At 43.4% G+C, this 13,293-nt stretch overlaps 1 long non-coding RNA gene across 1 annotated transcript; it reads left to right on the forward strand.

Annotated features, from left to right (window-relative positions):
* Positions 1-1,238: 1,238 nt before the first annotated feature.
* On the forward strand, positions 1,239-12,916 carry LOC138067856 (uncharacterized). The gene is made up of 3 exons (XR_011142305.1): positions 1,239-1,952; positions 8,042-12,241; positions 12,518-12,916. It is a non-coding gene; the product is annotated as an uncharacterized lncRNA (long non-coding RNA).
* Positions 12,917-13,293: the final 377 nt, after the last annotated feature.

Genomic DNA, 13,293 nt, shown 5'->3' on the forward strand with positions numbered 1-13,293 from the left:
TCAGGAAGGGATGCAACTGACATTTTAAGCTACTGAATGATAACTGCAGGAGGGCTGTTCTCTTCATAAAGATTAAGGAATTCTTTTCAATATGATAAATGTCTATAAGACTCCCTTTTACACTAAATCAGTCCACAAGTAAATTTATTCTATAGTCACAGATTGTGGGTCTATTGCAGAACAGTCTGCCACGCCTAAAGGTATAGGTGTTAATGGAGTGAATGTGTGTAACATCATATTATGTAGTAAAGATATTGAAACCTGAGAGATAAAGGTTTGCGGTACGAATATTAATCTCTAAGACTCTGTACAACTCATCTTACAGATCAGATCTAGCCAGACTTCAACAGGTCTATTTTTGGAGCCATATCTAAAGAAGTGTCGTCAGTTGCCTTAGCAAAAGGGGAACCAATGACAAATATTTAAGCAAAGTAAATTATTACCCTGGCATTTTAAATAAAAGGTTTTGCAAAATCAGCATGCAACCATGAGCTGTTAGCATATTGAATTAGAATGTGAATTCCAGTAAGGGAAATCTGCCACACAGAAAAGATTTTATGCTAACATGAGCGAATGAATCAGAGACACATTCAGTCAGAGTAAATGTGAACAAAGCCAAGAGAAATAAGAACTCCTGTTCTGCACAGTGTTATTTCACCAGTCATAAAAGCAATGACTTAAAACTATACCTTTGTATCAGTCAAAGGAAAATGGGACTCTACTATTTACGAAACTCTAAACTCTGAAGCCTGCCTTGGAACCAACCAGCAAAACTTCACTGGCTTTAATTACAATATGACATAGACGTTTGAAAAATATTATAGACCTTTGAAGAAAAGATGAAGAAAAATGATCCAGTTTGACCATATTAACAAGCAGCTACCCACCACTTAAAGCTTGTTTTCTCTTATAAGAGCATGCACAAAAACCCATTACTCCAACCACATTAATAACAACAAAGAAAAACTTTCCTGGACTGTTATTCTTGCCTTGCATGCAATCTGAGTCATTTGAGTAAAACTTTCCTCTGTTTTGCTCCAAAAGAAGCTTTCACTATACTTATATTTATTGTGAAAAAGGGAAGTTGGTAACGCTACCAGTGTTTCACTAACCCACGATGCCCAGCTGCACTGTTTCCCCTGGGACACACAGGCAAGGGTAATTGCCAAGGGGCACAGAGACGCGAGCAGAGCGTGTACCCTTTTGCTAGCTTGTGTTGCCACCAACATCTTCAACAAGTCAGGAGCTCAGTTTCGGTGGCAGCTGAGGCACTCAGGCTCCCTTTAAAGGATTTTAAACAAGTCATTTATGATAACAGGTATTAGAGGTTGTGGTGGTTACTCCTTACATTGACTATAATGGAGTGCTACACCAGTCCCTTCTAAAATAGGGCACTTTGGACAGCAACCTAGACCTGCAAAATTTCTTAAATTATTAATAACCTTTTATCAAGAACATCACAGTATCCCAGCAGCACTGGTAGGAGAAGCCATCTGGGGTCCTCTAGTCCAAGATCTCACAGCTGGATCATCACCAACTGTGGCTTGGACCAGCCGAGCCCTGAAACCCCCCGGGATGGAGATCCTCCACCTCCCTAGTGACCTGTCCCAGGACCTGTCCCTGTCTCTCCGGAGGAAGGAGAGTTTCCATTTCCCCTTGGTATATCTCCTGTTGCTTCTGATGGTTTGGCTCTGATCTCCTTGTAACTGCCTTTCCAGTAATTGTAGGAAATACTTAATCAGAAAATACAAAACATAATTTAGGAGTCTGTATCTAAATTCACATGTGAAGTGAGCAGCACCTGGACAAGAGGCTGCGCACTTGAGATAAGTGGAAAGCTGCTGTGTAAACTGCTCCAGACCTGGACTGGATTCAGTGATTAGAAAATAGCACAGATTGTTGCAGTTGAAGACGCTGAAGGAACTTGGCAGCAGACGGGAACCTGAAGAAAGGTAAAATATCTCAAGCACTTTCTACATTAATTTTTCTTTTTTTCCTTTTGAGTGGATTGCTTAAAAATGTATAAAAAAGTAAGAAGACTTTCATAGCTCCGATGAGCACAAGATTCAAAAGACATTCTTCTAAGAGGAAATGTCAGCACCATTTCTCCACTCTCCTTCTTTCTCAGCCCATGCCCCAGGCACAGTTACTGTGCTGCGCAGCAGTTTTCAATCCTGTGTAATGACTGGTAAATGAATCTAGCTTAATGAAGGGTAAATCCAACCTTCAACTCCTTATTCTACATACAAACTACGAGCATTATGGACGTGAACTAATTCTAACGGGAAAGCAGACAAAAGTTTTTAATGTGTTACAGTGGGTTTCAATGGGGAAGTTAAGGATTTTCTAGACAAAAGACTAAGACTCAGCTAACTAAATGTGAATGCTTCATTCTGTTCATTTTCCTTTTGTATTGCAACTGCTAACCGTGGTAAAAAAAAGACCCTGATGACCAGCATGCTGGTTCATTCACATTATTGAAATCCACATTCTGAAATGCAGTCAGGATCAGCTGAGCTCTGTGAAAAGCTGCAAAGCAAATCAACATCTTTCCTTTGCAAGGAAAGCCTGATTTTGGATGGAGCGAAACATTTCCAAAACCGCTTACGCGATTATATGATTTGTTTGCAAGCCATGCTTAGTTGAAAACATCAAAACAGCTAAATACGCAAGAACTAAACCTAAACAAACCATGAATTTGGAAAACAGATTTATAGTCTATATGGGTGAGCTGAACTACAGGCTAGGATCTTGTCTACATTTTAAGGAAAGTTCCGATCTTGATTTGAATATGAAACCCACCAAATCAGAGGATATCCTTCAGTTCATTTCAGTGGACTTCAGTGCAGGTTATTGGGGGTACAGCCCTAGTACAAGGGAAACTTCCACTAACTGGACCAAGTCCAGTGTAGGGCCATGGTGATGGGGGGCTGGAAGCCAGGGCGTATGAGGAGAGGCGTGGGAGCTGGGCTGGTTCACCTGAGAGATGAGAAGGCAACGGGGGATCCAACCGCATCTTCCACTGCCCAAAGAGGTTACAAAAACAACAGGACCAGACCCCGCTCAGAGGGGCACAGCAAAAGCACCAGAGATCATGGCAGACGACGCAGCATGGGAAATCCCTGTTGGTCCAAAAGAAACAGTCCTTCCCCATCTGAGCAGAGCCAACTAGGACAGGTTTCCAAGCTAGGGTGGATCTCCATCTTCAGGGATTGCGCAGACTCACCTGGACACAGCCCTGAGCAACCTACTGTAGCTGTCTGAGCAACCTACTGTAGCTGTGACACTCACCCTGCTGTGAGCTGGGGTCAAACTGGAGACCCCTAGGGGTGCCTCCAGCCTCAGCCTGGCTTTGATTGTATGAAAACAAAATGTTAAGCTGAAATCCACTGAGTTTTTAGAAAACTCACAGCAGATGTATTTACTGTTCTCCAGACACCAAAGATTCTTTTCTCTTTCTAGCAATTCAGAGGATGATTTTCTCGAACCTAGAGATCGCACATGTTTTTAGGAGGAGTAACTAACAGTAGCATAAAGTCTAGCAAAATGCTGTTCATGAGAAATCATCAAGAATAAACCACATTTACTAACAGAGGAACGTAAAGGAAAAAGAGCCTTTTCACAGAATGTCTTCTTGTTTAAAATGGTGTTACCCTCACATTAACAAACAGGGATCTGCAGGCTTAAAACTCCTCACAGCTGCATCTAAGGAGGTGAGAAAGCATAATCAACAATCACGATGAATCAGTAATCAGACTTCCAAGAGCAAGGAAGGTTAAGAGAGTCATGAACACCTGAAAATGGACATCAAAGAACAGAGAGGAAAGGGACTCCTCACTTTCTGTGAGGCCCTGAATGTATTTTCATTTATCCTCCTGTCCCTCCTTAATAGAGTCTCAGCAAGCGAGAGAAAAAGCAGGAAATAATCTAAGGGTAATTTTAATTAATTTTAATATGCATACGAATGAAACCTCAACATTAACATCTGCGTCGCACACAGTACTCTGTCCCATGTCTTGAAGCTGCCACCAAGACCATCCACATAGCAAGGGGACGGTGGTGAGTGTGTCTGGCCTCGCAGACAGTTGCGTCATGACCTGTTGTCTCAGGGGAGTCCCTTTGCTACAGCTGCGGAGGGCTGAGATGGAGAAAATGAGACAGGGCAGGTCTCCTCAACCACATCTTGCAGCCCACGTTGTAGACATATGCCAATCCCTACGTAGTTTTGTAGCTCTTTCAGCGGCACCACACGGATGAAGTACCCAGAGCATTTGCAGTCTCCCTAAAGGAGCTCGCTTGCTCACGGCCCACCCAAAATATTTTGGAAAGACGTGCCATGTTCCCAAGGAGGGCAGCTCTTCTCACCCAGCTCCAGCAGCCTCTCCCAGTACACCCTGGGCTCCAGTCCCACAATCTTAGTGGCCTTTGTGGCCCCTCTCCAGTTTGTGGAGGTCTCTGGGGGGCCCCAAAACCTGGGCACAGTATCCGAATGCGGCCTCACCAGTGTCAAGCAAAGGAGAAAAATCACGTCCTAAGACCTGCTGGCTATGCTCCTGTTAATGCAGTTCTATCCGGAAGAGAGAGAACTTAGTTTCATGGACTATTTAATTTTAAGCCCACCCAACAGATTTATCAACAACATCTGTTGACTGTCCTTGCTACTGTGACCACAATGTACCTCTGACATTGCTGCAGACTTTCGGGAGGGTAGAACAAGTATCTGTCTTCATTTTGGCTCTGAAGTGATCTAGGAAGTAATGCTGGTTATTTGCTGCTTCTCCTCTTCTGTGAGTGTATTGATGAGTAACTCTGAGGCTTCCTAATGTCTTGGCATCTCTGAAAACTAGATGACAAGAAAGCTAAATTTCAGTTCAAAATTGAACAGTGCAGAGCGCACAGAGAAGAAGAAATATGAGACAGCTGTGAGTTATTACCTTTCCTTGTGGGGGAAAAAAAAAAAGCTACTTGATTTGGGCTGGCTAAATTAACTAGTCCAGACTAGAAAGAAGTTTTGAGTGTAATTTGAATTTCCTCCAAACACCTTGGAGGCTTTGGGAAAAGTCCGTAAAACAGCCTTTTACATCCATGGGCAAGTAAAAGTTAATGTGGCATACCTTTTTCTTATGAAAATGTAAGTGATCAACACTTCCGTAAGAAAACATATTTTACAAGAAGCACTAGAAAATGCAGAGGTCAAGGAATTTAAAAGCAATATCATAGGGATAGGTTTGGGGAAAATGTTATTGGACAACATATTATTTACTGAGTCTACTAAAAAGTTCGGTTGATCATGAAGAACATCTGTCTCCAGAAGACTGTTCTAATTTTAGAAAGCTGCTAAGCAGCCTTAACTGTACATCTGCTGAATAAATTGGCAAACTGCCCCATCTCCAGGTCTTCATACTGAATGATTTAACGAGATGTGGCTTTGAATGCCATGTGGTACAGTTGCATTTGTCCCACACTGACTCCTGACGCTGACTTTTTCTAAAGCTCTTCCAAAGCCTTTCCGTTACCCCTTTCATAAAGGGATGACTAGCACTGCTCAGAGGAGGTCACGCTATCAGCATTCTCAGGGTAAAATCCATGTTGTTTTGGATAAGAAGTTTGTCCGTAAAAGTGTACTGCAGGCTTGAACAGGCCACTTCTTCTCTGGTAGGAAGCAGACTAGGAGGATAGGACGCAGGACTGAAGCATCCTGTCTCGCTGAGCTCAGTGCCTGCCATCACAAGCAAGAAAATCGTCTCATTCCTTTCATAGAGCTTGATAAATTTATCCTGAGGTTAGCTAGGTTATTTACACTCACTCCTAGAAGGCTGTTTCCAAAGCCGCTGTTTCCAGATTAGAAACCTCCTAACTTCCAGACCACATTTTTTCATGCCCAGTTTACACCCATCTGAGTGTCCTTTTATAAGACGTGTGTGCCACTCCCAGCTATACTTCTGTGCAACTTCTGAACGCGCATGAATATGACTGTGGATGGCCAACAATGTATTACAGATTCCTAGATGTGATCGCAGGAATACCCACTGTGGATAGCATTAATCTTTCCCTGTCTATACTGCTAACATCTCCTCTGACCTAACTTGAACTAACATTAGCTGTTACATGCCCACACTGCACGGATGGCTCACAGCTGCCTGAAGATCACTTGGGCTGTTCAAGTCTTTCTCCTCCTTTCTCATTTAGAGCTGCTGAGTTTATAGCAGAAATTCTTGTCATTAGTTCCCAACGGTACAGTCTTTCACTGTTCAACTTCAGCCCATCTCCAGCTGTCTTCTCCTCTGTACTTGTGTCACTGGCAAGCTTTGTGCCATAAGCAAACTTCATTTTCATGGTCTTCTTTTGTTTTTGAAGCAATGTCATCAACAAAAATATTACATATGGCCAGATCAAAGACCAGTCCTTGAGAAACCCACTATCCCTCTGTGCTACTCATACCGTTGTAGCAATAAATCTGCCTCCTCTATCCAGCATTATTTTCTCCTTCCTAATAATTACTGTATATGGTACCATATAAAAACTATAAAGTACATAAGATCATTTTTCATGTTATGCCATTTTGCAAATACTTTAATCATTCTTTGCTTCAGAATTTGCCAGAGAACTCACTGTAGAGGACAGAGGAACAGGTCTTCTCAGGCCCTGCCAACTTGTCCCTTTTGTTTTAGTTTTTTTTTTTTAATGATTCCTCAGCCATCCAAGGCCAAAATTAGAGAGAATTACTAAAAACCTTAGCCATTGGATTATTTATTACACTTTCCAGTTCTCTTAGTATTCGGTATTCTAACTAGTGCCTTGCCTTGAGCACATTAAGATCTTTGAGTTTTGTTTCTGCCTTTGATTTGGTGAAAACACAACCCAGAAATTTACCTTTTCCATTTATTTGATCACACATCCACATCGTGTAGTTTCTCTTCCCCTGGTATGTAAATGGAAGAAGAAACTACAATTATTTATTTTGATGTCCTTTGCAAAATTTGGCTCTGCTGGATTTTGAGGGTTTCTGAATTTATCTTTGCATTTTTCAAACTTCAATACCTTTTATGGGCTGAATGTGTGTTTGATGGATGGGATCATGCTGCTCAAGATGATCTGAAAGAACTCGATATATTCCAGAAAGACAAGCCACATAATTATGAGGCTGCAACGCTGATATAGTTGCCTACAGAGGGTGAAACCACAATGCAAGACCAGAAATTCTACTTGCAAAGAGGTCAATCCATGTGAGGTCCCAAAGATCTCTGTATTTTCTGGGAGAACAAGCCATATGACATACAGCTGCGTTACAACATGGTCATGCTGATCAAGCTGCTTAAACAATATACTGCCACAAGGGAGAGACCTGAGCCATGACCCCAGGCACTCGGAGTTTCAAAGAGCTCTGTGTTCCCCTTACGTGATGAAACAGGAGTGATACCCGAGTTGCTGGGCAGCCAACGGCAAGAGTAGAATGACAGAAGGCCACAAGAACAGAGATGTAGGCAAAGTTATGGAGATGTAGCCCTATTCAAGGTTAATGAAGGTCAAGGATGGTGTTTTCCATCCACAAGCAGATGGTGGCGCCACCCTAATTAGAGGCCATTCAAAGGAGCTAGACCAATGGAAAAGCAGGCTTGGGGAGCCCTGGTAAAACACTTTCATCCCAACTTCAAGGAGATCATACTGTGAGCAGCTCTAAAATAGCCACCCTTGGTGCCTGGAGGGAGGGACAGGAAAGGTGATTCCCAGAACATGCAGCCCAGTCACAGACCTCCCTCCTACTGACAGCTGTTGACAAGTCGCAGTGCTACGAGTCCCAAACCTGAATGACGTGAAAGTTAAATAGGAAACCAAAGCATGAGGAGATGGTCCCTCTCTTTCCATTATAGTAGAAAGGATGAGATCTGAATTCAGCCCTTCCTGTGAAAAACAATAATGTATCAGTGGACGCCTCATTCCTTTTCCAGTTCTCAGATTGCTAAGCAAAATGTGGCATCACCTAAAAATGAGTTTTCACATGAGTGACAAACATGTTTCTGCTCCCTATTCTTATACACAGCAAACAAAGGACTTCCCAAAAGAACAGAAAGTGCCTCTGAAGAGCCTACACTTCAAAAAGAAGCAGAGGGGATCAGGCGGTGCCCTCAAATTACATTACGTTAAGCCCTTGGAGTACAGAAACACGCATCTGAATTGAGCACCGCTCTGCTGACGTGGCTTCACGCCTGAGGACAGAGACCTGATGCCAAGAGACAGAGGATTGGTGGCCAACATTTCCAGACACCTCCATCTCACCCAGCAGTGGCAGAAGCACAGCTTGTTTGATGAGCACAGACAGAAGCACCTGCACGTAAGCCAGAGAAGTTCACAGGGAAGAGGGTCACCCTTCACAAGCAGAAAGAAAAGTAGTGCAGTTGTCATTGACATTACAGAGCTCACAAGGAGCTCCCAAAGCTAATGTGCCAATGCGGCATCTCTGAGTGTGAAGATGTGACCCAAAGGCAGGCTCAGTTGCTCCAAGCCAGCACCCTCTGCCTGCTCTGAATCTCCACCATACCGCTTCATCTTTCTGACTCATTTTATGATGCATCAAACTAATCATCAGCTCATCCCTACCCTGCCCCACTCCTGCCAAGGCCGAGAGGCAGAACTGTGACACATCTCACATAAACCTCCATATTTGGGCTGCCTCTCTGCTTTGGCATCTGAGCCTGGCCCTAGCCTGCAGCCTTCAGCCATTGCCAAAAGCCAGCCACAACACATCCCCAGGGTTCATCTTTTTGAATAAGATAGAATTGGATCGTTTGCAGCACGCTTTGGATCTTGTGCCTTTGAATCTTGTTGCTTTTGCTTTTATCCTTCAGAAGCTGTAATGGTTCAATTACTTAGACAAGTAAGGAGCGGAAATAACAAAACACCAAATGAATAGAGATCTTTCGGCTCTGAGCTCAAGGTTTGCTGTGCTGAAGCCTATGAAGGCCTTGTTTTGAAAATGACACCCACTGGTGAGGCTAGTGTGTCCTTAACACATTGCTCCTGTTTCTTACATCCCCATTACTTTGGGCCTGTGGAGCTCAAAGGTTGACAACAGCTTCTCTCGTCTCTTCTCCTAAGACCATGATTTGTCGTCTGAAAACAGGAACAGTTAGTTGGCAGCCAGGGGGAAGAAACCCTTGCTTGGAAATCCATTTCTCTAAAGTAATGAAAATGAAAGGACAGTTTGAATGAGAAAGAAAACAGAAAATAAAATTAGAGGCCAGTATTTTTTCCTCCCTGGACTGTGTAATTAATATTGATGGTTTTAAAAACACTTTAAGGAGAGTTGAAACACAGAACCATTCTTCACGGTTTCTACGGCAGGCAGTGAATTCTGTAGTCTTTGGAGGGATTGCTCAGAGTGGCAGTGGAACCAGTTTCTTCACTCCTGAAAAGATCAACTAATACAGTATACTCAAATGGGATGACGTTAAAATACGTTTTGTCTGTCCTTTGTCTGCCGAAGAATTATGTTGCCATTAGTGGTAATTACAGGCCATCAAAGAAGTGAGGGACAAGAAGCCTTTGTAAGAAAAAAGTGTTTTCAGAAGAGGCTAATGCACTAACTTTCTAAGTTGCGTTTCAAACAGTTTGGTTTTGAAAACTGATGTGCTTCTAATGCAAATCCACAGAATAAGCAGAAATAAGGAAATTATTCTGAATAGTTCTTTTTAACCATCCCCACAATTAACCACAAGGATCACCATACGTGTACCTGAAAAGAAACACTGAGAAAGCTAAAGGAGTACAAAAAATATAACAATTTGATACAGTTATAAAAGCATCTGAGATATGCATGATTGCAATTTTTTGCTTCTTGTTTCACCATACAAGAGACAAAACAAGGACCAAAAAAGGACTTCACAGTAATTTTGGAGGGTGAAAATGGTAACTTGTTTGTTACTTTGTCCAGGGTGAATGAACAGGAGAGTATGACCAGTAAGTGTTCTCCAGAAAGAAGATAATACTCTATGAGATAGTAGCATGAGGTGAAGCTTTGAAGGAGGAAAAAAGCAGTATTTTCAGCACCCACGGTCAGGCTGTGCTCGACCAACTGGTCTACCCGAATTGCAACTCGCTCGGCCTGTTTGACACATCCTGGAGCGACCTGAGCAATGATGTTCCCATACCTGGACTTACGCTGCGTAGGCGCTACGTGTCCAAGTCTTTCTTTACCTCTGAAGGTGGCAATCTCCTTGCACAGAGGCTCTAAAGTGAGCTCAGCTTCGTGTTCAGCTGTTTAAATAAGGCAACATTTTCAATGGAGATCAGCACCCAGATATTTTCCTTGGGACTCGATGGGCAGATTTGCAAGAGAGCTGCATTACCTACGCCAGGGAGTAGAAAGGGCCTCTGTGGACTCAGACTTCATCAAACATGCAACATGTTTGCATGTTTGCTTTTATAACTAAAAGCAGATCTTTCTCTTAATGTTTTCAAAACCATACTAAGAAGGGGAAAAAATTACAGGTTACTCCTCAAATACAAAACACTCCTCAGATATAAGCAGAGAAAAAAATCATGTGAAAGCCACCCAAAATACACAACGGAACATTTTAATGAGATATTCCCAGAGGGATGCGATAGGAGCAAGTAAGGGATCACAGCGGGATGTAACCGTCCTCACTCTGAATTCATGACAGAGAACTCCACTTCCAAAATGGAAACTGCCATCACAAATCAGTTTTTATTTAATCACCTTCTAAATTGCCCCCTGGTGTTTTCAACTTTTGAAAATCTAAAGGATATAGAAAAGCAAGCCATAGAGAAACACTCTGTGAATTCTCCTCTTCTGTTTCACATGCACAAATTCATATGCACAACACTGTAACAGGCAAAGCCACTTCCCAGGTAAAGCCAATTACAGACTTGTTACACTGAAGAATGGTGTAGGAGAGAGAATTTATATTTTTTCCTGGTATTTTATAAAATATCCAGGAAAAGTTTCAAAAAAAGCTCAGATAGTATTTTCTGAAAACTAGATAGCTTCATGCTGATCTTGTTACAAAGGATGATATGATGGAAATGACTTGTGGTTAGGTAGCATAACCTAAACTGAACAAGATAATCTGAAAAGATGATGGAGTATTTGCATCTTTCTCCCTCTGGACCTCTTTCCAAACTGAAGTACATATTACTGCACTGGTCATGAAATGCTCAGTTACAAATTTGGACCCGCTTTGTAAAGCTGGAAAGCTCCCAGGAATAATTTTTGACGAATCATTTACATCAAAAAGAGCTGTACTAGACAAATGACTGAAACATTTTTGTTTGCCTTGCTGATTCTGAACTAGCATTGTGCTATCTAATAGGCAGTACAGGTTGCTTTTTTTTTAATAATAACTACTTCTTTGCCTCATCTTCTCACACAAACTTGTATTTTCTGCATTTAACCTAGGCACTTTGCAATGTACCTCCATGACCAATGAAATGCGTATGTGATCATTAAGAGTTTGTTTATCTGCTTAATGTGCTAGCAATTAGAACGAAGCACAGTGGGTGTTCCACATTACCAGGGAGCTACTCTTCTGAATCACCATCAGGTTGTTTGTCCTTCTTTTGGGTCCTGTAGCATAGCTTCAAGAAAGCAGAAGATTCCTGATGACACATGCAATGACAGAAGCTGGTATGAACAGCACTAGTGTAAAATCATTTTGGACATGAAAACCCTCCTGAGAATACTTTAAAGATGAAATGAAAGTCGAGGAAATGACCACATCCCATGTAGAACTGGAAATATACTCTGAGGGTAGTATGCAGTTGTTCTAAATGATCTTTTGTGACCTGGTAGCAAAACAGACTTACTTCTTCTCAACTTACCAGTTGTGGTCTAGCCGAAGTCTTCAACAAGATAACTTGCTCCGCAATACTAGATTATTTCTTTTTCCAAAGCCACCGAGAAACATGTTGAGTAGCCCTGCACAGTATCACCGAGAGACAGCCAGGTAACATCACCTTGGTTTGACACGGAGAACCCATAACTTAGCCCAAACACTTTAAAATACTTCCTCACTCTCACACTTTTGTTTCCCCTTTCTCTATCAGTTTTAGCGGCCTTGCCTACCCCAACTGTTTGACCCTTTGCGTGTCATTACACTAACACTTTGTTTCACTTATCCATGAGGTGGAAGATGGGTCAGATACACACCTTCCAACAAAATTTCACTAGTCGACTCAATATACCATCGAAAACCAATTTATCCAGTGAAAATTCTCAGCTGTAGTAAGTAATATCCACGTCGAGGTAAGAGGGTTAAAAGTAAAGTACCAGAGCTTTTGGCATACAAACCGTAGGTCTCCACAGCACATGTGCTAGGCCTTTTCTTTTTTGGACTGAGACTTGAAATGTTTTTGTTGATCTCACTTCTTGGCTTTGCTACAAGTAATTCACTTTCCTGAGCTGCATACTGACCCCTATTTAGTAGTGACAGATTTCTTGAAAATCAGATCTCTTCAGCACTGGGAGATACTTTTTGCTTACGTTTTCGCTTTGGTCTAGGTTGTTGAGTAGCCCGCTGCCCGCTCGGCGTTTCCCACGGGACGTCTCCTTGTGCTCATTGCTCCTCTAAGCCCAGAGATGCCCTTGCAATAGAGTTACTACGTGCGCTTTGGCTCCGAACAAACAACGGTAGCGGGTACCGTTTGGGGACTGCATCCCCCGGCAGCACCGGAGGAGGGATGGTGGGGAGATGGCAGGAGGATGGCGGAGGGATGGCAAGAGGATGGTGGGAGGACAGCGGAGGGGTGGTAGGAGGTTGGTGGGGGGATGGTGGGAGGAGGGTGGGGGGATGGCAAGAGGATGACGGGAGGACAGCGGAGGGATGGTAGGAGGATGGTACGGGGATGGCGGGGGGACGGAGGAGGGACGGAGGAGGGAAGGCAGGAGGATGGCATATGGATGATGGAGGGATGGTGGGGGTATGGCAGAAGGATGGCAGGGGGTTGATGGGGGATGGCGGGAGGATGGCGGGGGACAGCAGGAGGATGGCGGGGGAACATAGGGGATGGTGGGAAGATAGTCCCACAGGTGGACAGCAGGGGCAAGATGGGGGGATGGCAGGAGGACGGTAGGGGGACGGAGGAGGGAGGGTGGGAGGACGGCAGGAGGATGGCGTATGGATGATGGAGGGATGGTGGGGGGATGGCAGGAGGATGGTGGGGGGACAGCGGAGGGATGACGAGGGGAAGACGGGGGGATGGCAGGGGGAAGGCAGAGGGATGGTGGGAGGACAGTGAGGGGACGGCAGGGGCAAGATGGGGGGATGACAGGGGGAT

The sequence above is a fragment of the Struthio camelus genome, chromosome 7 (assembly GCF_040807025.1).
Source record: "Struthio camelus isolate bStrCam1 chromosome 7, bStrCam1.hap1, whole genome shotgun sequence".
In the NCBI taxonomy this organism is placed as follows: domain Eukaryota; kingdom Metazoa; phylum Chordata; class Aves; order Struthioniformes; family Struthionidae; genus Struthio; species Struthio camelus.